General features: G+C 40.5%; 1 long non-coding RNA gene across 3 annotated transcripts in view; it reads left to right on the top strand.

Annotated features, from left to right (window-relative positions):
* The window catches only part of LOC105489289 (uncharacterized), a 169460-nt gene that overhangs the window by 127179 nt on the left and 15718 nt on the right, over positions 1–26563 (top strand). For all 3 annotated transcript variants that reach the window (XR_011617151.1, XR_011617152.1, XR_011617150.1), the window contains one exon: positions 18714–18862. This is a non-coding gene — a long non-coding RNA (uncharacterized lncRNA). The remainder of the gene's footprint in view (positions 1–18713; positions 18863–26563) is intronic.

The following is a 26563-nucleotide window of genomic DNA, read 5'->3' as shown; positions in this document are numbered from 1 at the left end:
CAACCTGGGCGACAGAGTGAGACTCCGTCTCAAAAATAAATAAATAAATAAAAGTAAAAATAAAAATGAAAAATGTAATTTGTTACCACGGTGTGGAGTTTTTATCCTGGAGATGAATCTGTGAAAATGCCAACAGTGTTTTAGGTCCAAGAACTTTTTCTGTAGGAGTCATGGCTTTCCTGAGCTGAAAAAATTCCAAGCCAGTCAATTAAAAAATCTAAGTGATCTATATGTGAAATCCTTAATACCTTTCATGTAAGGTTATGTTTATTTCATCACCAGGGGGCTGAAAGTCAACCTCCTTGGTTTCTTAGTGGATTATGGTTTGCATAGTTGGAGAATAACGCAGACACACACACAGAGAGACATACAGAGAGAGAGAGAGACATACACACACAACAGAGTGGACAGATACGTCTCTCCCACATGTGTTTTTCTTCTACTCTGACTTAACACTCATACTACTGCTAGGGTCTATAGTCCCTGTCCTGTCAATCCCAGCATCCAAATTATGAGAAAGCTTGAACTAGCTCCCTAGGTAGCCCTCTGGAGAGTCCCAGTGGAGAGAATCTGAGAGGCTGGAGGCTCCATCCGGTGTAGCGGGCAAGCCTGTAGACGATTCCAGACTCCGGAATTTTTATCTTTGAGTTGAAGCCCCAGGATTTGTGGAAGAGAATTAGGTTATCTTCACTATACTCTGATCAAATTCCTGACCCATAGAATCTATGAGCAACAGAAAAAGTATTTAAAATTAAAAAGAAAGAGACAACTGTGTTGTATCACTAAGTTATACGGTAATATGATGCCTGGCCACAGTAACTGACCTAAGGATACTAGAGTTTAAAGTCACCTGGAGAGTTTATTCCAGAAGTGAATTGTACTAGAAGTTGGATATCTTCCCGTCCACGTATGTCAAAAGTTTATGTATATTTTATCTCATTTTAAAATAGATTTGCACTGAAAAATTAATACTTAAAAGTTTAAGGAAAGTTCTACAACAAAATGTCAATGGGTAGAGTTTGGAGGATTGTGATTTTTGTAATAATTTCAGTTCTTAGCTTGGCAAAGTTTTCAAGACTTCTTAACAAATGACACCAATTATTTACTTGTATATCAACCTCTTTCTTAGCCATCATTGAGGTCCCTCAAGTACAATATTAATGAAGATTTCTGAAGTTACTCTTTAATTTTAATGAGGATTCGAAGTTACTCTTTCCCTCACATTATATTTTTAGTCTACGTGTGTTTTAACACTTGTTTCCTAACAGTTTCGTTTATGATAATTCTGTCTTCCCAATATAAGCTGTAGATTTCTTAAGCCATTATTTTTCTGGGGGCTTGGGCGTATAAGAAATGTTCATTAGTAATGACTGATGGGAACTGATCTACTTTACACATTTAACTTTCAGTCCAAGGAACTTCAAAGCAGGTCTGCTGAAGAACAGTGAGAGAATAAGGTAAATCAGAGTTGAAATATTCTTAAGACTAAATAATTTCCTCCAAAATACTGAATTTGAGGAGAATTTCATCAGCATTTTTCATAATACAATTCTATTTTACTTCACAAATAAATCAAGGAGAAAGATTAAAAATCAGGCAGATTTTATGGTTGTCAAAGGAAAGACTATGCCTTTTAGTGTAAATGAAAATAAAACACTCATATAGTGACAAATCATTATATGGGTTTTAGATTGCTGCTGGAACAAACTACCACAAATTGCGTGGCTTAAAACAATGCCAACTTATGATTCTATGATGCTAGAGGTTAAAAATCTGACATGGGACTCACTAGGCTAAAATCTGTGTTCAATTCTAGAAGCTCTAGAAGAGAATCAGTTCCTCTAATTTTTCAGCATATAGAGGTCCTGGTCTCTTCCCATCTTCAAAGCCAGTTATAGCTGGTTGAGTCTTTCTCACATTGCGTCACTCTGACCTCCTATTCTGACTTGCTCTTCCACTTTTAAAGACTTGTGATGATTTCCTTGGTGCCACTTGGATAATCCAAGATACCATCCCTATTTTATGGTCAGCTCATCAGTGAATGACATTGGCAACCTTAATCCTCCTTTGCTGGATAAATTAATGGATCCACAGTTTTCAGGCATTACGATGTGGACATCTTTTGGCCCTTTATTTTTCTTTTTTTTTTTAATTATTATTATTATTATTATACTTTAAGTTCTAGGGTACATGTGCATAACGTGCAGGTTTGTTACAGATGTATACTTGTGCCATGTTGCTGTGCTGCCCCATCAACTCGTCATTTACATCAGGTATAACTCCCAATGCAATCCCTCCCCGCTCCCCCCTCCCCATGATAGGCCCCGGTGTGTGATGTTCCCCTTCCCGAGTCCAAGTGATCTCATTGTTCAGTTCCCACCTATGAGTGAGAACATGCGATGTTTGGTTTTCTGTTCTTGCGATAGTTTGCTGAGAATGATGGTTTCCAGCTGCATCCATGTCCCTACAAAGGACACAAACTCATCCTTTTTTATGGCTGCATAGTATTCCATGGTGTATATGTGCCACATTTTCTTAATCCAGTCTGTCACTGATGGACATTTGGGTTGATTCCAAGTCTTTGCTATTGTGAATAGTGCCACAATAAACATACGTGTGCATGTGTCTTTATAGCAGCATGATTTATAATCCTTTGGGTATATACCCAGTAATGGGATGGCTGGGTCATATGGTACTTCTAGTTCTAGATCCTTGAGGAATCGCCATACTGTTTTCCATAATGGTTGAACTAGTTTCAATCCCACCAACAGTGTAAAAGTGTTCCTATTTCTCCACATCCTCTCCAGCATCTGTTGTTTCCTGACTTTTTAATGATTGCCATTCTAACTGGTGTGAGATGGTATCTCATTGTGGTTTGGATTTGCATTTCTCTGATGGCGAGTGATGATGAGCATTTTTTCATGTGTCTGTTGGCTGTACGAATGTCTTCTTTTGAGAAATGTCTGTTCATATCCTTTGTCCACTTTTTGATGGGGTTGTTTGTTTTTTTCTTGTAAATTTGTTTGAGTTCTTTGTAGGTTCTGGATATTAGCCCTTTGTCAGATGAGTAGATTGCAAAAATTTTCTCCCATTCTGTAGGTTGCCTGTTCACTCTGATGGTAGTTTCTTTTGCTGTGCAGAAGCTCTTTAGTTTAATTAGATCCCATTGGTCAATTTTGACTTTTGTTGCCGTTGCTTTTGGTGTTTTAGACATGAAGTCCTTGCCCATGCCTATGTCCTGAATGGTATTACCTAGGTTTTCTTCTAGGGTTTTTATGGTATTAGGTCTAACATTTTATGGCTAGCCAATTTTCCCAGCACCATTTATTAAATAGCGAATCCTTTCCCCATTTCTTGTTTTTCTCAGGTTTGTCAAAGATCAGATGGCTGTAGATGTGTGGTATTATTTCTGAGGACTCTGTTCTGTTCCATTGGTCTATATCTCTGTTTTGATACCAGTATCATGCTTATCCACCATGATCAAGTGGGCTTCATCCCTGGGATGCAAGGCTGGTTCAACATAACGCAAATCAATAAACGTAATCCAGCATATAAACAGAACCAAAGACAAAAACCACATGATTATCTCAATAGATGCAGAAAAGGCCTTTGACAAAATTCAACAGCCCTTCATGCTAAAAACGCTCAATAAATTCAGTATTGATGGAATGTATCTCAAAATAATAAGAGCTATTTATGACAAACCCACAGCCAATATCATACTGAATGGGCAAAAACTGGAAAAATTCCCTTTGAAAACTGGCACCACTCCTATTCAACATAGTGTTGGAAGTTCTGGCTAGGGCAATCAGGCAAGAGAAAGAAATAAAGGGTATTCAGTTAGGAAAAGAAGAACTCAAATTGTCCCTGTTTGCAGATGACATGATTGTATATCTAGAAAACTCCATTGTCTCAGCCCAAAATCTCCTTAAGCTGATAAGCAACTTCAGCAAAGTCTCAGGATACAAAATTAATGTGCAAAAATCACAAGCATTCTTATACACCAGTAACAGAGAGCCAAATCATGAATGAACTTCCATTCACAGTTGCTTCAAAGAGAATAAAATACCTAGGAATCCAACTTACAAGGGATGTAAAGGACCTCTTCAAGGAGAACTACAAACCACTGCTCAGTGAAATAAAAGAAGACATAAACAAATGGAAGAACATACCATGCTCATGGATAGGAAGAATCAATATCGTGAAAATGGCCATACTGCCCAAGGTAATTTATAGATTCAATGCCATCCCCATCAAGCTACCAATGAGTTTCTTCACAGAATTGTAAAAAACTGCTTTAAAGTTCATATGGAACCAAAAAAGAGCCCGCATTGCCAAGACAATCCTAAGTCAAAAGAATAAAGCTGGAGGCATCACGCTACCTGACTTCAAACTATACTAAAAGGCCTTCCCTCTCTTAGTGCATGGATCTGCCCCCGCCTCACACTCCAGGGCTTTCTCTTTAATGGAGAGTGCAAGCTAGTTTGAACAGAAAGGAAGGTGCTTTTCTTTTCTGGGATAGCACCAGTGAGAGCCATTGTTTCACAGTTTACATCCTTAGTCATTTGTGGTGAAACAAATCATTGGGGAGAAAAACAAATGAACAACAACAAAGAAACAGAAGTTTTCAAAGTTCTAATATGCATAGGCTCTGGCTCTATTCTCTGGTGAGAATGTTTCTGCCAGGCCCACAGTTATAATATAAATACATATTTCTCTACACTCATGTAATCCAGGACCATTCAAAAATGTATCTTCGTAGAAATGCTACTGCCCTCTCCTTTTTCTACGCTGTTTTCTTTCCTTCCCCATTTTTCCACTTCCTTAATAGTTTCGGATTTATCTGTGTGTGTGTGTATGTGTGTGTGTGTGTGTGTGTGTGTGTGTGTGTGTGTGACAACATGTTCTGGAAATAACTCCATACTTGTTCATAGGAATCATCATAATTTATTTAGAGCTGCATAGTGTTTCATTGCATGAATACATTATATTTTAGTTTTCTTTTCTCCAACATACAGGCATTGATATTTTTTCTACTATTTTGCACTTACAAACAATTGTGCAATAATTAACTTTGTGGACATGTATTTTGAATTGTTAAATATTTCAGGGTAGATGGGAAAGCAGCATTAAAAGGTAAGTGCATATGTGGTTTTGTTAGATATTGTCAAATTCCTTTTCAAACTTTGTACCAGTTTGCATTCCAACAAGCAATATGAGTGTGTTTCAGTTTTACTGTGACAACGTGGTCATGTTTTAATTTTCACAATCTGAGGTGTGAAAAATAAGCCTCTGCTGTTTTGATATTCATTTCTCTAGTTTCATATGAAAAGATGCTCAAATTCACTCATATTTCTCATATTTATTCAGGTTCCTTGTGTTTTTCTTTCTTATTTCTTACAGTTTTATTGCATGAAAGATGTTTGTAATGTTTGCAATTGCACGACTCAAGTCTTTGTCTTGAGACCTCCCTTACTCTCAGAGGGCCTCGCAGCGCAAGAGGTAGTGAGTCCGTCACCACAGGAAGTGTGCCCATGTACAAACAGGCTGTTCAAACATACAGTACGGACTGCTATGATGTCAGCAAACACCCATGTGGGAAAAGTAATGAGAATTCATCCAGTCAAATATACATTTTGAATTAGTTTCTGAAAAACATGTTCCATGAATTTAACTGGGGAATAGAGGATAATCACTACCAATACCAGATGTGAAAGAACAAACAAAAAACTCTTAGGACATTAACAAAAAATATTTTACTGAGCCATTTATCTATTCGATTTATTTGATTTTTAGGTTACATTAATTTAGAAAACAGAGAATGAGATCAAATGAGAATAACTGCAGGAGATGAGTGTTGCAAAACAACATAGTGAATCAGTAGACCTAAGAAAATGGGAAATCATATGAAAGGCATGTGTAAATGGTGATCTTTGCATCAGGCCTTGTTATGGCTGTCAGTGAACATGGCACTGAGATTTCGATATACTACCAGTGGGAACAACGAAAACTAATGAGCTTTTATTTTCTCTGTTTTATGTAGTTTTTGATTGGGTACCTAAGGGGAAAAAAGTGCAGATAGTAAATAAGTAGAAAAAGAAAAGGGGACACAAGGATAGGATGAATTCGTAATACTAACAACAATAATGCCAGATGAGATCTCATGATAACTGAAGTATGCATCATAGGTCAATTCATACTGTTTTGTATTCATGGTTCCTAGACTATTCAGTTTTAGGAGAGATACAAGGACACACTTCAGAGAAGGTAGAATCCGTCATTTCATCCTTTACATTTATACAGTAAGAAAGAAACGGGAAAGAGGAATGGGCTTCTTGACAATTTCATGTTTTTCTGCTGAAGGATCATGGAGTGACTAAGAGCTGCCAGTGTTTCATTTCCCTCACTGGGTTGTCAAAATACTAAGCCCACTTGAATGCTAGGATACCTCACGTTTCTGAATATTCCTTTCAGTGGCAAATTATAAAAGGGACAATACTCTGTGACAAATTATTTGTTTTTTTTTTCATACAGTGATTACAGGGGACCTTTATTCATTATAAAACAAATGTAATCTGCATGTTATATCATGTAAGAGACGGCAATTGAAGCTAATCTAGGACCAAACAGTAGGCACTTTCAGCAAGCTAATGGGCCGTGCCTGTGAGTGCTTGGATGGGGACAGACCCAGAAACTCAGTTAGAACTCGAGTGCGCCAATGCTGCTGGTGGCAAAGTTATGGAGACACAGCATGGCTTCCTGGAAAACAGTAAGAAAAAGGTGGCAGAAAGAAAGAAACAAGGATAGAACAAAATCAGCCACAAATATCCAAACAAGATGCCATGAAAATGGCTTAAGGAAAGGAGCTAAAGACCAGGGGTACACAGTTTCTATAGGAAGAGTCCAAGGTTAGCCATCGAAGTGGTGGGATAAGTTCCAAAGAGGCAAAGGTATTGCTTAGACAGACTTTGATCTTGCTCCCAGACTGACAAGGGGCTGTGTGACAAGGACATTCTCCATTCTGTCTACTGTGTGAAAATCTCTCGTGTCACTTCCTCATCATCAGAGATGGGCTAACAAATTTAACAAGTAAAAATGTGTAAATATTATCACAGATGCCTAATACCTTGAATGCATTTGTTCTATCAGGCTTTCAAGAATAGGTAACAGTATGAGAGGCAGAATAAAATTGACAATGACCCTTTTCTTATAGAATTTAGTCTAGTTTAATGATTCATAGTTATGGCAGCTGTCACCCACCTCGTCAAAATTTTTATGATTAATGGACACTCTTACTCAAAAATGTAAATATAATCATACATATATTCCATCTGTATTACTAAGATATTCATGGAACTCTTGGATTTCATTTATGAGCAGCAGTTTAATAAACACCAGGTTAATGGAAAAGACCCACTGGTGGTTTTCCTACTTCTGTTAGTTATAAAAAATTTAACATACATACTTAACGAGATGCAAATTTAATATGGCTAGCCTCTCTTGTGCATTACAAGGGCTTTAGGCAACTTAAATCCAATTGCATTCCTTCTACTTAATATGTTAATTTTGTCCAGAATTTTAGCTGTAATTTCTTTTATTCTAACCACCAAATGAAATGCATTCTGTACCGTTTTATACAGTCTGTGTGAGTATAGATTTAGTCACATGCTTACCAGTGAAATTTTTTTTTTTTTTTTTTTTTTTTAACATTTCCTTCTTGCAACTCAGAGCATTCCTGGAAAATAGTTTTTATTTTCTCCTGAAGTGTGTCTTTTAGAAATTTCTTTTCTGAGGATCTGTTGACTCACAGAATTTTATGACTGGAAGATTTTTTTGGTAGTTCTCATCTTTTTCAGTAATATAAATTATTTTTGCACTTTGAGAACAATGCTAAATATATAGAAAAATTATACATATAATCTGAACAACTTTTCCTCAAATCACTTGAGAGTAAGTTGGCAACACAATCGATACGCTGTCCTCCCCAGATACATCAGTTTGCATTTCCTTAAAACAAGAACAGGCCCACATGTAACTGTTAGAATCAAGAAATTAGTGTGGGTGCATCACCACCTTTTGAGCCTCGGGCCCTGTTCAGGTTGGATCCTCTGTCTCATGATGGCAAAGGATGCTGTTCAGAGTCACAAGGTTGATTTAGCTGTGGTGTCTCTTTAGTTTCCTGTAGTCCGGAGTAGCTCCTCAGCTTTTCCTTGACCTTCGTGAAGTTAGAGAAGAGTGATTTTGCAGAAAGTCCCGCAACATGGGTTTCTTTAGTATTTACTTGTAGCTGGACTCACGGTGTACATCCTTGATAGGAATATCTCAGAAGTGATGTTCTATTCTCTCTATCCTATCAGGAGGAACATGATTTTGACATTGGTCCATTACTCATAACGTTCACCTTGATCACTTAGCCAAGGTGGTATCTTCCAGTGTTCAGGCTAAAATTCCTTTCTTTAACTTTTGTAATTAATAAGTATTTATATATAATTATAACCTGTTTAAATGTCCCATTTCTCATCAATTTTTAATCATTTTATTTACATGAAAATGAACTCAGAGTTTTCTATTTTATTTAATAGATCAAAATTCCCCACTGTCGTTTTTCATTCTGAGGCTCAATTTGTCTTCTATTTGGCCACTGGGAGCCCTTCCAGTTGGCTTCTGTGTCCCTGTGACATGTTTCCATCATTCTTCGAGCACTTTTCTGCCTTCTGGCACAAGATGTTCTAGGCTCATCCCACACATCTTGCACTTTCTTTTACAATCTCAAAATTAGCCATTTCCGCAAGGAAGTTTGGTTTATTGTCGTGGAGAACATAAGTCAGAAGCCATGATTTATTTGGTGAGTTTAAGGCTATTGGGGTTTCACTTTCAGTAGACAGAACTAGGGAATATACATATGAGTGTAATATGTACATACATACACATGTCTATCTATCTATCATCTATCTCTATCTATCTATCTATCTATCTATCTATCTATCTATCTATCTATCTATCATCCATCTATCTCTATCAATCCATCCATCCATCCATCTCTCTATATCTAATCTCTCTACCTACTTACCTATCCATCCATTCTATCTATCTAATCATCTAGTCTGCTTATCTATATTGAAGTTAATAAATTCACACCAATGACTTCAATTTCCACTCGATGCCACAGTACGTTTTCTGGTCTCTTCCATATTTGCAGTTCCCTTTTCCAACACTGAGAAACTCGCTCTTTTTAACACAAGATATTTACTAATATGCTCAATCCTCTTGCATTCAGCCAGCCCCCAATGCTGTCACTGCACCAGCACAGGCCCACACCCTACTTGGATGCCTGACTTCCTTGCTTGAGCTCTGACTTTCCATTTGCAGATGCCCATCCCCTCATGCTTGGAACACTCTTCTGCCAGCCTCGGGCTCTGACATTCCTCTCCTGGCCAGCCCTCTGTGAGGTGGCTGGCATTTCTCTGTGATTATTGAGCATTTTGAGCTTACAATGAACCAGCGAGGATTCATTCCCTCAGCAAAGGGGAGATCCATCTTCTGGGTACAGGGTGCATCCCAACTCCAATCCCCTATAACAAAGAGAGGGGTTATGTCTACAGCAACCACATGGTATACCAAGTTCTTAGCTATGATTTGCCCAACTTACAAAATTTTTGTGCCAGATGAGTGACTTAAATCTTCACTTAGACACTACTCAGGAAGCACTTCATTGTTTCTCTACTGGCTCTGTCATAACAAAGACAGACCATGAACAAATGTGTCATGAAATGTTGACCCTGGCTGAAAACTAGTGTGCGTCGGGAAAAGCACAGAAGGTAACCGAGGGCCAGAGAACACCAAGTTCTGTTGGGATGGAATTTAAGTGAGTTTTCAGAGGGACAATCATCCCCCCAGATAATTCATCCTGAACCTTTCTGTGTTTTCTTACCCACACTCTGCTTATGAAGCAAATACACTAAAAGAGTTTGTTATAGTCTCGGTAATTGCCGTATCAGTTATCACTTGCTAGTGACTGCTGCCTTTGTTGGAAACTTTTCCTAGATACCCATCTGAAATAAGATGTAGACAAACCACTTAGTAAAATTCTATGAGTATCAGCATTCAGATACTCTTCAAAGTAATTTAATATTTAATCATTTGAGTTTTGGAGAAAACAAAATCACTTTTGATTTATCATTTCATTATTGATAAAAGCTGCTGTAGAGACCTTTCTTTAAGTGTGAAGGGAAAGACGCTTTTTATCTTTTTGTTTTGATTTAAGCCTGAGTTGAGACTGGAACAAAAAAGAACTTCAGAGAAATTCATCCTGCCGCTTTTTTTCTAGGAAAAAGAATTTCATCTTCTATACTTTTCCTCACATATTTATTTTTATTTTTTATTTTTATCTTTTTAGAGACAGGTCTCACTCTGTGCCCAGGCTGGAGTGCAGTGGCATGATCATAGCTCTCTGCAGTGATGACCTCTTGGGCTCAAGTGATCCTCCTACCTCAGCTTCACCAGTAGCTAGGGCTACAAGCGTGTGCCACCACACACTGCAAATTTTTTCTATTTTTTGTAAAAATGGGGTCTTACTATGTTGCCCTGGCTGGTGTTGAACTCCTGGCCTAAAGTGATCCTTCTGCCTCGCCCTCCAAAGTGCTGGGATTCTAGGTATTAGCCTCCACAATGGATCCACATATTTTAACATAATAAAATATGCTATTTTGAGTATGGAAAAAGTGGTCCATGGTGTTTGAACACGTAAGCTATTTGAGTAAAAGCCATTCATTCGACACAGACACACACACATACACACAGTGCATATTATTCAACACAGAGGCACACACATGCACACAAGTACACATGCAGAAACACACCTTGAACATGTTCTGCTTTGCCCAGTTCCTAAAAATTATGTTCCATTTATTGTAAATGGATAGCACGTGTTTATAGAGCTTAACTACCTGTGTAGTTACAATACTGTATTAAAACTGTCTGGACCAATTGGTTGTATTTTCTAATATCTCTTTATAAAATACAATGAAAATCCAAACAAAATAAAAAATAATATTAGTTGTAATTTTCATAAGTTATAATCCTCCTTCCTTTCAGAAAGATCATGCTTCTAGGATTTGGGGAGCATAATGCTTTGAATTTTGTGCTGTGTTCACCTCAGTGTGTACACAGAGGGTGCTTGATAAATGGCTTTGATGGCACAGGAGGACTGAAACAGCTAGAGACTGGAGCTGGAGCTCAGATCTGTCCATGAGACAGTTCACTTGGGCCTGTTCTATTCTTTGCAATTGTCACAAGTCAGATTCCATCAATGCCTGCATTAGCCTCTCCATGCCAAGCCCCTTATGAATGAAAGGATGATCCCCTTCAGAGCCCAGGACTGCTGGGGTTCACGATCTTTGGCTGCTTTGTGCCTGCAACACCCTGGAGCACAGTGTGTGCTGGATGGGTAAACAAGTGGGTGCCCACGTGGCAATCTGAGATTGGGGTCTGAGAGATCCCCAGGTGTAGAGGGCAGGACCTGGCTGTCTCAGGACCCCCAGCTCCACTGCAGTCCACAGTTCAACTGAGTTCTACCTGTGTGCTTCAGCCACTTCCCCAGGTAGCGCCTGCTAAGGCAGGCACGTTGCAGACTACTGGAAACCAACATCATATTTACTTTGGAGTATTCACTCTTACCTCCCACTCACTACATCCAGTTCTAAGAATTAAGCTCTGTGGGATGGACAGAACATTGAAGCCACGTCCTTCATCTGGGGTAATACCCGAGGTTCGTTGGCTCCAACAAGGAAATCAGGGACACCCACGCTAAGGAGTGAGGTTAAGAGCAGAGGTTTAATAGATGAAAGAAAGAGAAAGGTGCTCTCTCCTACAGACGGAGGAGTCCCCAGCGGGTCTTCCAGTCTGTGGAAAAGAGCAGGAGGTTTTATAGACGAGCTGGAGGAGGCAGCCCTGTGATTTACAGAGGGCATGAAAGATTGGTCTGACCAGGGGTGCCATTTGCACAGCCCCAGAAGAACTGGTCAGGACTGGGTGTGCCGTCTGCATAGCCTGCGAAGAGGCTGGTCACACACCCCCAGTCTTTTATTACGCAGATGGGTTCTCTACTCAGCCGGGGCCACGTTGTCTGCTGTTTTTGCTGTACACTTAGTGACAAAGAAAAGGGAAGATGGGGCCTCCATGTTGAACACAACTGGTCCCCCACAGGCTTTCCCTGTTGGCACAGCTGCCGGCATTCACCGTGTGCAAACCTCCGCCTTGCTTATCTATGTCTGCAGCTCCATCTTGCAGGCTGCTCTTTGTTACAAAAGAAATTATTTGGGGTTGCTCTTTGTTAAAAGGTAAGCCTTGCCAAGGACTCCTTTACCCTCACTATCTGCCGAAATAACTTCTTTGTGGCTGCTGTAGCAAAATGACCTTTTCTGGGTGGTTATGAAGATTCCTGGAGAGGGGCATGCAGCAGCTGCTGAATAAGTCAATGTCTGTTGTGGGAAGTCAGGGACACCAAATGGAGGGACCAGCTGAAGCCGCAGCAGAAGAACATAAATTTTGAAGATTTCATGGACATTTATCACTTCCCCAATCAATAGTCTTATAATTTCCTACACCTGTCTTTAATCTCTTAATCCCATCATCTTCGTAAGCTGAGGATGTATGTCGCCTCAGGACCCTGTGATGATTGCTTTAACTGTACAAATTGTTTGTAAAATGTGTGTTTGAACGATATGAAATCTGGGCATATTGAAAAAGAAGAGGATAACAGCGATTTTCAGGGAACAAGGGAGATAACCATAAGGTCTGACTGCCTGCAGAGCTGGGCAGAACAGAGTCATATTTTTCTTCTTGCAGAAAGCAAATAAGAGAAATATTGCTGAATTCTTTTCCCAGCAAAGAATAACCCTGGGGAAGTAATGCATTCCCAGGGCTAGGCCTATCAACGACCGCTCTGGAAGTGTCTGTCATATGTGGTTGAAGATAAGGGATGAAATACGCCCTCGTTTCCTGCAGTGCCCTTAGGCTTACCAGGATTGGGAAATTCCAGCCTGGTGAATTGTAGTCAGACTGGTTGTCTGCTCTCAAACCCTGTTTCCTGTTAAGATACTTATCAAGACAATATGTACCCAGCGGGACATGCAACCTCATCAGTAATTCTAATTTCACCCTGGCCTTATGATCTTGCTCTGCCCTTCTGCCCTTGTGATCTTTTATTGCCCTTTGAAGCATGTGATCTTTGTAACTTACTCCCTGTTTGTACCCCACTCCCCTTTTGAAATCCCTAATAAAAACTTGCTGGTTTTGTGGCTCAGAGGGCATCATGGAACCTACCAATAGGTGATGTCACCCCCGGAGGCCCAGCTGTAAAATTTCTCGCTTTTGTACTCTTTCTCTTTATTGCTCAGACTGGCCGACACTTAGGGAAAATAGAAAATAACCTACATTGAAATATTGGGGGCTGGTCCCCCCAATAAATGTCAACAGTGACCCGGGTGCCAATTCACAGTTGGATTTTTTTCCTAAAGAGTTGTTTATAAAAGTATTAGTGGGAATGATGAGAAGAACATTCACTCACAATGCATCTGAAATCCTTGGGACTAGAAGTGGAAACCAGGCAAGTGGAAACCAGGTTCCTGGGACCTCACTCGGCCTCTGAACAGAATTCTTGTTAAAGTCCACATTCAAATGAGATAAGCTTTAAAATAAGGCTCTACCCTTATTACTGGACACAACTGTTAAAGTCATGTCTATCCATGAAAATATTTAGATGGATCCTTTAACTGCAGGCAAGTAGAGCATTAGGTGAGAATGAGCCACCTTCATGAGGAAACCCTACGCCCTGTCAACCTGCAGTTACCTTCAGCGTGCACCAGAGACTGAACATTATATACCAGGAGATCAAACACAAATTGCCAGTCCTTTCTCAGTGAGAGCACCTGTGGTGCATGGCATGCCCGGGTCTGGCTCATGTCACTCCTCTGGGTCCCACTGGCTGTCTTTTCTGTGTCCTGCACTCTATTTTTTAAAACTAGGCTTTTATTACTACTTGGAGATTGTATTAGTCTGATCTCACACTGCTATAAAGACATACCTGAGACTGGATGATTTATGAAGAAAGAGGTTTAATTGACTCACAGTTCCACAGGCTGTAAAGGAGGCATGACTGGGGAGACCGTAGGAAACTTAGGATGTGTGACAGCCGTGCCTGTTTCCCCTTCACCTTCTGCCTTGATTCCTAAGGCAGAAACGTAGCCAGAAAGTAGTTTTTACCTTTTCTGATTCAGAATACTTTTCTGATGTAAATCTACTCTATTAAGAAGACGAACTGCCCAGAGAATCAAATAAACTACAATTTATAAGGTTTATGCTTAAGATCATACATTATGTAGATTACTTAGTAATTGCAAATATGTAGAATAATAAATGTCTACTCACATATGTGTCTACGTATGTGGAGATGTGTGTGTACATATATGTGTGTACTTGTGTGTATGTGCAGGTTTGTATGCCCAATATGCCCATGTATGGTGACTGAGATGCCCCTGAAAATTGTGAACCCCCCCTGACTCTTAGGAACCCCTGAAGCCTGGAGAAAGGAGATGCCCTTCCCGAGAAGGAACGATGCTTGTACCTTGCCTGGAGACACCGTGGCACCTCTCGCTACAATGAGCCATGCATCTTCCTCAGGTCCAGCCTTCACTTCTCTTGGCCACTAGGCTGATGAGGATAATGTCACATATCCAGCAGAAATATGGGGGGCCTGATAAAGAAGGAAAAGGAGGTGCAGGAGCATCCCAAAGGCACACGATGCAGCCAGAATATCCAACTTGAGATGGGGAAGGTGAATGGCTCTGGTTTTTGGAGCGCATGATCGAAAGGTCGGGAGGTTCAGGATTATTTAGAGATGCTCATCCCTGCAGTCATGAGATACAGAACATAACCCTCTGGCAAGAACCCAGGAGGCAGATTTGCTGCTAGGATGGCAGCTCAAGGTTCAGAAAAGGCGATGCTCCATGCTGTGTGAAATTGAAATACCACCGTTTCTGTGGTCAGTGGTGGAGGGATGCGGGTGTGCTCCAGTGATCATAGTGTAAGTGGCTGCGTGATCCACTGAGTGATGTGCGTGTGGAAGGATGGAGGGGATGCCACTTCACAGCCAGGAGATGTGCTGGTGCAATGGGCACCCGTCTCTAAGCTTTCCAGCAGTGGCCCTCCTCTGTCAAGCAGGGCCGCCGATAGCAGAGACTGTTATGGGATGAGATTTGCTAGTGGCAGTGGGGAGGACAGGACCCTGGCCACAGGAGGCTGGGCAGGTGAGCAGGGGCAGGTCACAGTGGAGCCCAGATGCCTTTCCCTGCACAGAGAGATGGAGACAGTGGGCGGGGAGGGGGCACGGGCACCGAATCTCTAAAAAACAGATGGGAAAGATGGATGATGGGAGAGTGGGGTTGTCACTCCCACAAAAACTCACCCATTATTGCATCGTTTCTGGGTCTGGGTCAGCTTACAGATCTAGACCCACTGACTGAGGCATGGCCGGGTCCCCAGGTGGAAGGGCCATGCAGCCCCACGACATGCAGACATGGAGAGCGTTTCCAGTCTTCCCTTCCTTGGTGTGGGCCTACGTAATGTGTCCACTTGGCTGAGCTAGGGAATTCCCAGTGCTGCCTTTCCTGTGGGTGAGAGCAACTCTTCCAGAAGAGGTGGAGGGTGGAAGTGGTGCAGCAGCTCTCTGGAGCCCACAGACTTTGTTGCTTTTCTGCTGGTCAACCTCAAACTGCCCAACTTCCCTGTTACCTCCCTTCAGAATCTCCAGTTCCTGGCCAGGTGCTTGTACTTCACAATGGAATGAAGGCCTCAGTTGTGCCAGATGCCCACACCATCAAGGTCAGGGCCAAGGGGAACCAAAGCCGAGGACAGTCTATCCTCACGGCTGCAGCTCTTGCTCCTGAGTTCCACTGAGCCCATGTTCCCAGCCCTGGCAGTTTTGAAATTCTGAAATAATTGTTCATGTGTTCTTTCTTCATATACAGCCCGAGGTTGCTGAACAACTGGTTTTCAGCAAGCATCTAGTCACAATTGTGGTTTTCTGCTACTGTTATTAATTGGCTTTAAACTATGTTCCAGAATATTGCCTCTTTTGGATTCAGGCAAGTTTAATAGTTCCCATTCAAATGCAGACACACACGTATGTGGTCTTCTCTCTTGAATGCTGTTCTGTGGCCAACTCCAAGCTTCATAATAACCCACCAGCACCCCAGACCCAACCATAGCAAACATTCCTTGGTACATAAGATCCAGCATTTCAATGGTGTGTTGTTTTCTTCCCTTCTTACTTTCTTTTCTCCAGAGAGCAAGATCTCATCCCTAGCTACTTCTTTGCACAGCAACAGACAATGTAGGCACCAACATGCTTATTGAATTCTGCAGATGTTGTCTATGTGATTAGTTTATCTGTTATGCTGATTTAGTGATGACTCGGTGGCCAGACCTTAAATAATTCTGAAAGCAATACCTCTCAAAGATAAGCAGGAGTTGTGGTTTTCAAGCGTTATTTCTTTAGATGATTTGCATTGAAAGCAGGATAGGAAACACTAAGGACCACCAACCCCAGCTTATCCATTCTAAAAATGGAACATAAATTAGTGACAATAGTGAATTCTCACTTGATAAATAAATACAAAGGATATTTGGATGATTTTGCTTCTGCTTTGGCAATTGAATAGTGCAGGACTGTGTGTAATGCAAACAGCGACATGTATATTATGTTAGAAGTCAAAACACTCATTTAGTTTTGAATCAAAATGTTTAAAAAGCAAGAGTAACAACAACTGAAAATTCCTTGACCACCTTATGACAACAGTGATAATAAACTGATTTTTAGAAAGCCTACTTGGAAAACACAGTTGGGGGATACCAACTGTCTATGTAGATGCACAGTGTGAGTTTGACAATATTTCCAAGAGTTGCATAGCAGCCAGATTTCTTAGAAAAGTACTTAGCAAGACATTTCAGTAAATCCTGCTAAAGCAGTCATTGCAACTATAAATGGCAAATATTATGAATCCTAAATATTAGTACTTAACTAGGATGAAGACTTTATCAAATATACAATTGAAAGTTCTTGGAATCATGAAGCATTTTCCCCTAAAAACAGAAAGAAAAGACCACGTTTTGCATCAGAAGAACCCACAGGCTCCAGGAGGGTGCCTCAAGTCATATTTGGATACTTATTGTTCTTGGACACTATTACTGGGTGAATGACGCACTGGCTTGCGTAATTCATCATAGTCCATTCTGATCCTTCCTTCCACATCTACAATATCTGATGGAAAAGAACACTTTCATCTGGACAATTAAGCTTGGGAAAGTATTCATTTCCTTCTGTCATTCAACAAATAGTCACTGAATGTCTTCAAGATGCCCATTGCTCTGGTGGAGACTGGGATGCTGTGTGAGAACCAGAGGTGCGTCAGGACCTTAGGTCTGATATGGTTTGGAGTTGTGTCCCCACCCAAATCTCATCTCAAAATATAATTCTTAGTATTTGGGGTGGGGCCTGGTAGGAGGTGATTGGATCGTGGGGGTGGTTGCTTCGTAAATGGTTTAGCACCTTCTCCTCAGTGCTGTTCTTGTGATGGTGGGTGAGTTTTCATCGGATCTGGTTGTGTAAAAGTGTGTAGCACTCCCTGCTCTCTCTCCCTCCTGCTCCAGCCATGTAAAGTGTTGGCTGCCCCTTTGCCTTCAGTCATGATTGTAAGATTCCAGAGGCCTCCCCAGAAACCAAACATGGGCTGCCATGCTTTTTGTGTAGCCTGCAGAATCGTGAATCAATTCAACCTCATTTCTTTATAAATTATCCAGTCTCCTTTATAGCAGTGTGAGGACTGATAAATACAGGGTCCTTCTATAATAAGAGAATGAGAAGCATTAGACAAGCAATCACATCAATAAATAGCTGTTAACAGAAACAGGCTATGGAGGAACATTCCAAGTGTTATTAAGATGCACAACACTGAGACATCTCCTGATTGAGTGCTCAAGGAAGACCACCTTAATGTATTATGAATATTAGTTAACCTGGGGTTGGGGATAGATTTGGAGGAATGGAGCATGTTGAAATCTCCAAAGAAGAAACAGAGATGTTCTGTTAGATGGATGTAAAGAAGGCCAGCTTTGAATGCCAAGAAAATCCAGGAAGGAGGACAGGTTGGAAACAACTGGAGAATCAGGGAGAAGCAGCAGACTGCTGGAAGCTTACAAGACCTGCTAAGGATTTTTACCATCATTCTAAGCATGACATGAACCCAGTGAAATGTCTGGAGCAGAGAAATAATGCAACTAGATTTGCATAAAAATTTTAAAAAATCATTCTGCATGAAGTGTGAAGAAGGCATCAGGAAAGGTTAGAGTGGGTGTGGAAAGCCCAGAGGGATTCAACAGGAGTCCAGGGAGAAATGAGAGCAGAAGGAATGGAGAGGGGTGGAGAGACCCAGAGGAAAAAGGACTGTAAAATTCATTGCATTTATTGGAGTAGTAGAGAGGTATAAGGGACAAAGGGGCTTGAAGTGAAGCCAATCACTTATGTCCCTAACACACCCCTTCTCCCATTCCTGGGTTGGAGATTCTCAGAATCCGGGCATGCTTGGGGAAAGTGTTGTACAAACAAATTGAACATCAATAACTCCATTGATAATCAGTAACATCAATTTCTTGGACAGGAACATGACTGCTGCTGCGTCCCCCTTTCAGCTGTCAGGCTTATTCCTCTTGGTTAAGCACAATGTGCAAGTTGCCGCTCTGATCTGGGACCAGGACCCTGACTCCATGCCTTCCTCTCCTAGGCCATACAGCTTTCTGTCTCCTGAAGGTAAGACCAGAAGAAAAATGCTTCTCTCTTATTGTCTTATGCCCTCCTAAGATCCAATTTAAAAAGTGAGACTCTAATTGCTCCTGAATGAACTACTCTAACTTATTTAGGGAGAAAAATTGAATAAATCAGAACATTCTTTGGACTGAGTCATCGTGATAAGTACAGAGTTATTCTTGGTTCATGATACACATGAAGCCAAAACATATTTCTTGCTTGAAAATAAACATTAATATAACTTTGCCCTTATTCTCTAAGAGGAAGAAAAACCAAGTAATGGCAATGTACTAGGAAAATTTCCATAAATATGTAGATATTTCTTATACTATTTTATTTAAATCTTAAGTTGATACAAACACAAATAGAATCGTACAAAAATTTTCATATAAGAACAATTTAACATATTTCTTATATAGCTAAATATATTAATCCCTTCTGTAAGCCCTACAGGATATTTTGCATATTAATGTAAATATTTTATAGTGCATGTTTATTCAGTCATCAGTGTAATGGGTACCTACTGAGTTCCAATTACTTGTGAAAATGACACAGGGCTAATTTGTCCATTCTTCATCATTTATCCAATTTGTTCTATGAAGAGGTATGAGTGTTGACTGTATCTGGTGTATTAGGTTGAATAATAGAGATAGAAGTTTTAATAAGACTTGATTTCTGGCATTAAGAAATGAGTAGTCTAGTACATGTCTTATTTTACTACTTTAGGTGAATATTTCATGACAAGTAAATATTTTTTAAAAATTTTGACTTCTCAGGCCACAGAGAACCTCTCAAGAAAACCGAGTTTAGCTTAAAGGTGTTTCTAGCATCTGTGAGTTTTTAGAGATTCCCAAACCATAAAATTAGATCTTTAAGAACATGCAAAAAGGAACAGACATGCTGAAGGGTTAATAACGAGAAGCATGTGCTTAGTCTCTGTGCTTTACCACGTGGACACTGTTGTCACTGCTACTAATGATCACATTTTCAGGTTTCTATTTCTGGTGTGGGTGGCACTGCTGTTTCTTTAGAAAACATACTTTAAATGGCTTAGGGAGTAAATGTGGAAAATAGAAATACAAAATAAGTAGGAAGATGAATGAACAATTCAATATTATATTCTGGAGAAGATAAAAATAAAAAGCGAAGCAATTAACACTACACGTGAAAGATGAGTGTGTTGTAGTTGACCACAGGTACCAAGGCTCCCTGTGTTCTGACACCCAAGTGCTCCATACATTTCTACTTTTAACAGGCCTGCAGAATCGTCTGAGTTTATAGATACACGCATGTAATTGAATTAGAGTGCAGACACGCATTCTCTTCCATGTCAGCTGAGAAGAGGATGAGACTAGGGGCACTGGCCATCCAGCAGCCGTGTGAACCTAGTGTGCAGATCTTGGTTTCTAAGGCCATTCTTCCATAAAAGGCAGCAGGGCACCTTGGATAAATGGCTGATGCTAGGACTGGGGCAGGAAATATCCAAGGTGCACATTGTTGCCAGAAAGCAAGGGAGTGCTCAACACACGCACACACACACACACACACACACACACACACACACAGCATACGTCAAGAGACACAGGAGTCAACTGAAGGGCTCAGAATAGCCAAGTAGGGAACAATGAAAGCAAGAAAACAAACCATGTAGCACTGGATTATAACCCAAAGTATACAATGAACATCCACGGGTCCATACTGATATGAAAACGATATCAACAAGTAACTGAACAGAGCAGAATAGCAAACTATCCTGTGCAGAATAATTCAAAATAATTTATATAAATATTCCATTCTCAGGAGGAGGGTCATCACTCCCCACCCTTCAGTGTGGGTTGTGAACAGGAACTTCCTTCTTAAGAGTACAGCATGGGCAGTGAGATGAGATCACACCATTGCACTTCAGCCTGGTGACAGAGTGAGACTCCATCTCAAAAAAAAAAAAAAAAAAAAAAAAAGGATGGTCGCTTCCAAGATGGCCAAATAGGAACAGCTCTTGTCTGCGGCTCCCAGGGAGATCTGTGCAGAAGATGGGTGATTTCTGCATTTCCAACTGAGGTACCTGGTTTATCTCACTGGGACTGGTTGGACAGTGGGTGCAACCCACAGAGGGTGAGCTGAAGCAGGGTGGGCATCACCTTACCCAGGAAACGCAAGAGTTTGGGGAATTTCCCTTTTCTAGCCAAGGGAAGCCATGACAGACTGTACCTGGAGGAACAGTACACTCCCGCCCAAATACTGTGCTTTTCCCCATGGTCTTAGCAACTGACAGACCAGTAGGTTCCCTCCTGTGCCTGGCTTGGTGGGTCCCATGCCCACGGAGCCTTGCTCACTGCTAGCGCAGCAGTCTGAGATCAACCTGTGAGGCTGCAGCCTAGTGGGAGGAGGGGCATCTGCCATTGCTGAGGCTTGAGTAGTAAACAAAGTGGCCAGGAAGCTTGAACTGTGCGGATCCCACCGCAGCTCAGCAATGCCTACTGCTTCTCAAGGATCCACCTCTGTGGGCAAGGCATAGCTGAAGAAAAGGCAGCTGACGATGTCTGCAGACTTAAACATCCCTGTCTGACAGCTCTGAAGAGAGCAGTGTTTCTCCCAGCATGGCATTCGAGCTCTGAGAACAGACAGACTGCCTCCTCAAGTGGGCCCCTGACCCACATGTAGCCTGTCTAGGAGACATGTCCCAAAAGGGGCTGACAGACACCTCATACAGGTGGGTGCCCCTCTGGGATGAAGCTTCCAGAGGTAGGAGCAGGAAGCAATATTTGATGTTCTGCAACATTTGCTGTTCTGCAGCCTCCGCTGGGGAAGGCTGAGGGTCTGGAGTGGACCTCCAGCAAACTCCAACAGATCTGCTGCTGAGGGGCCTGACTGTTAGAAGGAAAACTAACAAACAGATAAGAATAGCATGAACATCAACAAAAAGGACATCCACATCAAAACCCCATCTGTAGGTCACCAACATCAAAGACCAAAGGTAGAATAAACCACAAAGATGGGGAGAAACCAGAGCAGAAAAGCTGAAAATTCCAAAAACCAGAGCATCTCTTCTCCTCCAAAGGATTGCAGTTCCTTAACAGCAATGGACAAAACTGGACAGAGAATGAGTTTGACGAGTTGAGTTGACAGAAGTAGCCTTTAGAAGGTTGGTAATAACAAACTTCTCCTAGCTAAAGGAGGATGTTCAAACCCATGGCAAGGAAGCTAAAAACCTTGATAAAAGGTTAGATGAATGACTAACTAGAATAAACAGTGTAGAGAAGACCCTAAATGACCTGATGGAGGTGAAAACCACAGCACAAGAACTTTGTGATGCATGCACAAGCTTCAATAGCCAATTCGATCAAGTGGAAGAAAGGATATTAGTGATTGAAGATCAAATTAATTAAATAAAGCAAGAAGACAAAATTAGAGAAAAAAGAGTGAAAAGAAACGAACAAAGTCTCCAAGAAATATGGGAATATGTGAAAAGACCAAAGTTATGTTTGATTGGTGTACCTGAAAGTGATGGGGAGGATGGAACCAAGTTAGAAATACTCTCCAGTATACTATCCAGGAGAACTTCCCCACCCTAGCAAGGCAGGCCAACATTCAAATTCAGGAAATACAGAGAACACCACAAAGATACTCCTCGAGAAGAGCAACCCCAAGACACTTGGTCAGATTCACCAAGGTTGAAATTAAGGGAAAAATGTTAAGGGCAGCCAGAGAGAAAAGTCAGGTTACCCACAAAGGGAAGCCCATCAGACTAACAGTGGATCTCTCGGCAGAAACCCTACAAGCCAGAAGAGAGTGGGGGCCAATATTCAACATTCTTAAACAAAAGAATTTTCTGCCCAGAATTTCATATCCAGCCAAACTAAGCTTCATAAGTGAAGGAGAAATAAAATATTTTACAGACAAGCAAATACTGAGAGATTTTGTCACCACCAAGCCTGCCTTACAAGAGCTCCTGAAGGAAGCACTAAACATGGAAAGGAACAACTGGTACCAGCCACTGCAAAAACATGCCAAATTGTAAACACCATCAACGCTATGAAGAAACTGCATCAATTAACAGGCAAAATAACCGGCTAACATCATAATGACAGGATCAAATTCAAACATAACAATATTAACCTTAAATGTAAATGAGCTAAATGCCCCAATTAAGATACAGAGACTGGCAAATTGGATAAAGAATCAAAACCCATCAGGGTGCTGTATTCAGGAGACCCATCTCACGTGCAGAGACACATATAGGCTCAAAATAAAGGGATGGAGGAAGATCTACCAAGCAAATGGAAAGCAAAAAAAAAAAAAAAAAGGGGGGGGGGTTTGCAATCCTAGTCTCTGAAAAAACAGACTTTAAACCAACAAAGATCAAAAGAGACAAAGAAGGCCATTACATAATGGTAAAGGCATCAATTCAACAAGAAGAACAAACTATCCCAAATATATATGCACCCAATACAGAAGCACCCAGATTTGTAAAGTAAGTCCTTAGAGACTTACAAAGATACTTAGACTACCACACAATAATAATGGGAGGACTATAACACCCCATTGTCAATATTAGACAGATCAACAAGACCGAAAGATAACAAGGATATCCAGGACTTGAACTCAGCTTGGTCTGCATCAAGCAGACCTAATAGACATCTACAGAACTCTCCACCCCAAGTCAACAGAATATACATTCTTCTCAGCACCACATTGCACTTATTCCAAAATTGAACACATAATTGGTAGTAGAACACTCCTCAGCAAATGTAGAAGAACAGAAATCACAACAAACTGTCTCTCAGACCACAGTGCAATCAAATTAGAACTCAGGATTAAGAAACTCACTCAAAATTGCACAACCACATGGAAACTAAACAACCTACTCCTGAATGACTAGTGGGTAAATAATGAAATGAAGGCAGAAATAAAGATGTTCTTTGAAACCAATGAGAACAAAGACACAATGTACCAGAATCTACGGGACACATTTAAAGCAGTGTGTAGAGGGAAATTTATAGCACTAAATGCCCATGAGAGAAAGCAGGAAAGATCTAAAATCAACACCCTAACATCACAATTAAAAGAACTAGAGAAGCAAGAGCAAACAAATTCAAAACCTAGCAGAAGGCAAGAAATAACTAAGATCAGAGCAGAACTGAAGGAGACAGAGACACAAAAATGCCTTCAAAAAATCAATGAATCCAGGAGCTGGTGTTTTGAAAAGATCATCAAAATAGATAGACTTCTAGCAAGACTAATAAAGAAGAAAAGAGAGAAGAATCAACTAGGTGCATTAAAAAATGATAAAGGGGATATCACCACCGATCCCACAAAAACACAAACTACCATCAGAGAATAATAGAAACACCTCTATGCAATGAAACTAGAAAATCTAGAAGTTATGGATAAATTCCTGGACACATACACCCTCACAAGACTAAACCAGGAAGAAGTTGAATCTCTGAATAGACCAATAACAGTTTCTGAAATTAAGGCAATAATTAATAGCCTACCAACCAAAAAAAGTCCAGGACCAGATGGATTCACAGCCAAATTCTACCAGAGGTACAAAGAGGAGCTGGTACCATTCCTTTTGAAATTATTCCAATCAATAGAAAAAGAGGGAATCCTCCCTAACTCATTTTATGAGACCAGCATCATCCTGATCCTGAAGCCTGGCAGAGACAACAAAAAAAGAGAATTTTAGACCAATATCCCTGATGAACATCAATGTGAAAATCCTCAATAAAATATAGGCAACCTGAATCCAGCAACACATCAAAAAGCTTAACTACCATGATCAAGTCAACTTCATCCCTGGGATGCAAGGCTGGTTCTACATACACAAATCAATAACGCAATCCATCACATAAACATAACCAAAGACAAAAACCACTTGATTATCTCAATAGATGCAGAAAAGGCCTTTGACACAATTCAACAGCCCTTCATTTTAAAAACTTTCAATAAACTAGGTATTGATGGAACATATCTCAAAATGATAAGAGCTATTTATGGCAAACCCACAGCCAATATCATACTGAATGGGCAAAAACTGGAAACATTCCCTTTGAAAACCAACACAAGACAAGGATGCCCTCTTTCACCTCATCTATTCAGCATAGTGTTGGAAGTTCTGGCCAGGGCAATCAGGCAAGAGAAATAAATAAAGCGTATTCAGTTAGGACAAGAGGAAGTCAAATTGTCCCTGTTTGCAGGAGACATGATTGTATATTTAAAAAACTCCATCATCTCAGGCCAAAATCTCCTTAAGCTGATACGCAACTTCAGCAAAGTCTCAGAATACAAAATGAATGTGCAAAAATCACAAGCATTTCTATACACAAATAACATACAAAGAGAGAGCCAAATCATGAGTGAATTCCCACTCACAATTGCTACAAAGAGAATAAAATACCTGCGAATCCAACTTACAAGGGATGTGAAGGACCTCTTCGAGGAGAACTACAAACCATGGCTCAATGAAATAAAAGAGGACACAAATGAAAGAATATTCCATGCTCATGGATAGGAAGAGTCAATATCATGAAAATGGCCATACTGGCCAAGGTAATTTATGCATTCAATGCCATCCCCATGAAGTTACCAATGACTTTCTTCACAGAATTGGAAAAAAACTACTTTAAAGTTCATATGGAACCAAAATAGAGCCTGCATTGCCAAGACAATCCTAAGCAAAAAGAACAAAGCTGGAGGCATCACACTACCTGATTTCAAACTTTACTACAAGGCTACAGTAACCAAAACAGCATGACACTGGTACTAAAACAGATATATAGACCAATGGAATAGAATAGAGGCCTCAGAAATAACATCACACATCTACAACCATCTTATTTTTGACAAATCTGACAAAAACTAGCAATGGGGAAAGGATGCCCTATTTAATAAATGGTGCTGGGAAAACTGGCTAGCCATATGCAGAAAGCTGAAACTGGATCCCTTCCTTACACTGTATAAAAAATTAATTCAAGATGGATTAAAGACTTAAATGTAAGACCTAAAACCATAAAAACCGTAGAAGAAAACCTAGACAATACCATTCAGGACATAGGCATGGACAAAGAGTTCATGACTAAAACACCAAAAGCAATGACAACAAAAGACAAAATTGACAAATGGGATTTACTTAAACTAAAGAGCTTCTGAACAGCCAAAGGTACTATCATCAGAGTGAACAGGCAATCTACAGAATGGGAAAGAACTTTTGCAATCTTCCCACCTGACAAAGGGCTAATACCCAGAATCTACAAAGAACTTAAATAAATTTGCAAGAAAAAAACAACCCCATCAAAAAGTGGGCAGAGGATATGAACAGACAGTTCTCAAAAGAAGACATGCATCAGCCAACAGACACGTGAAAAAATACTAATCATCACTGGTCATCAGTGAAATGCAAATCAAACCACAGTGAGATACCATCTCATGCCAGTTAGAATGGTGATCAATAAAAAGTCAGGAAACAACAGATGCTGGAGAGGATGTGGAGAAATAGGAACTCTTTTACACTGTTGGTGGGAGTGTAAATTAGTTCAACCATTGTTGAATACAGTGTGGCGATCCCTCAAGGATCTAGAACTAGAAATACCGTTTGACCCAGTGATCCCATTACTGGGTATATACCCAAAGGATTATAAATCATGCTGCTATAAAGACACATGCACACGTATGTTTACTGCAGCACTATTCACAGTAGCAAAG

Source organism: Macaca nemestrina, chromosome 19 (genome assembly GCF_043159975.1).
Source record: "Macaca nemestrina isolate mMacNem1 chromosome 19, mMacNem.hap1, whole genome shotgun sequence".
NCBI lineage: Eukaryota > Metazoa > Chordata > Mammalia > Primates > Cercopithecidae > Macaca > Macaca nemestrina.
Note: the sequence above shows the minus strand (reverse complement) of the source record. Positions and strands in the feature narration are given on the sequence as shown.